This window comes from Pygoscelis adeliae, unplaced genomic scaffold (genome assembly GCF_000699105.1).
Source record: "Pygoscelis adeliae isolate BGI_AS28 unplaced genomic scaffold, ASM69910v1 Scaffold917, whole genome shotgun sequence".
NCBI classification, from domain to species: domain Eukaryota; kingdom Metazoa; phylum Chordata; class Aves; order Sphenisciformes; family Spheniscidae; genus Pygoscelis; species Pygoscelis adeliae.
In genome coordinates this window covers 278,191-278,819 of record NW_008825097.1, presented here as the reverse complement: position 1 = coordinate 278,819, position 629 = coordinate 278,191, and the positions used below count along the sequence as shown (strand labels likewise).

The window sequence follows — 629 nt, the reverse complement described above, 5'->3', positions numbered from 1 at the left end:
GTGTAGGGAGTGCAGGAGGATGGTGCAAGGGCGGGCCTGGGCAGGAGGTTGCAGGAGGGGGATGCTGAGCCGTGCAGGGGGTGCAGAAGGGGGATGCAAGGACATGCATGGACAGGGGATGCAGGAGCGGGGTGCTGAGCTGTGCAGAGGGGTGCAGGAGTGGGGTGCTGAGCTGTGCGTGGGGTGCAGGAAGGAGATGCTGGGCTGTGCGTGGCTGGGGGGTGTAGGAAGAGCTTGCTGGACCGTGCATGGGATGCAGGAGCGGGTGCTGGGCTGTGCGTAGGCAGGGAGGGCAGGAGGAGTGTGCTGAGTTGTGTAAGGGAGATGCAAGGACATCCATGGGCAGGGGCTGCAGGATCCTGGGGCTGTGCACAGGAGAAATGTGAGAGATTGTGAGGGTTCTGGGTCGTGCAGGGTGGGTGCGGAGGAAAGCTGGAGTGGGTAAGTAGGGATGGGTGGGACAGATGGAGGAGACTTTGTGGGGAGGAGTTGTTTGGCCAGAGAAGGTGGCAGCCTTGGTACAAGGCATCGCATGGGCCGCTGTGTGATGGCCTCTCCTGTCCCTTGTCCCAGGCCAATGACGCCTGCAAGTGCAACGGCTGGGAGAACCCCAACCCTCCCCCCGCCCC

At 63.3% G+C, this 629-nt stretch overlaps 1 protein-coding gene across 1 annotated transcript in view; it reads left to right on the top strand.

The window, feature by feature from the left end:
* The window catches only part of KAT2A (K(lysine) acetyltransferase 2A), an 8,310-nt gene that overhangs the window by 2,294 nt on the left and 5,387 nt on the right, over nt 1-629 (top strand). The gene's annotated exons all lie outside the window — the stretch shown is intronic.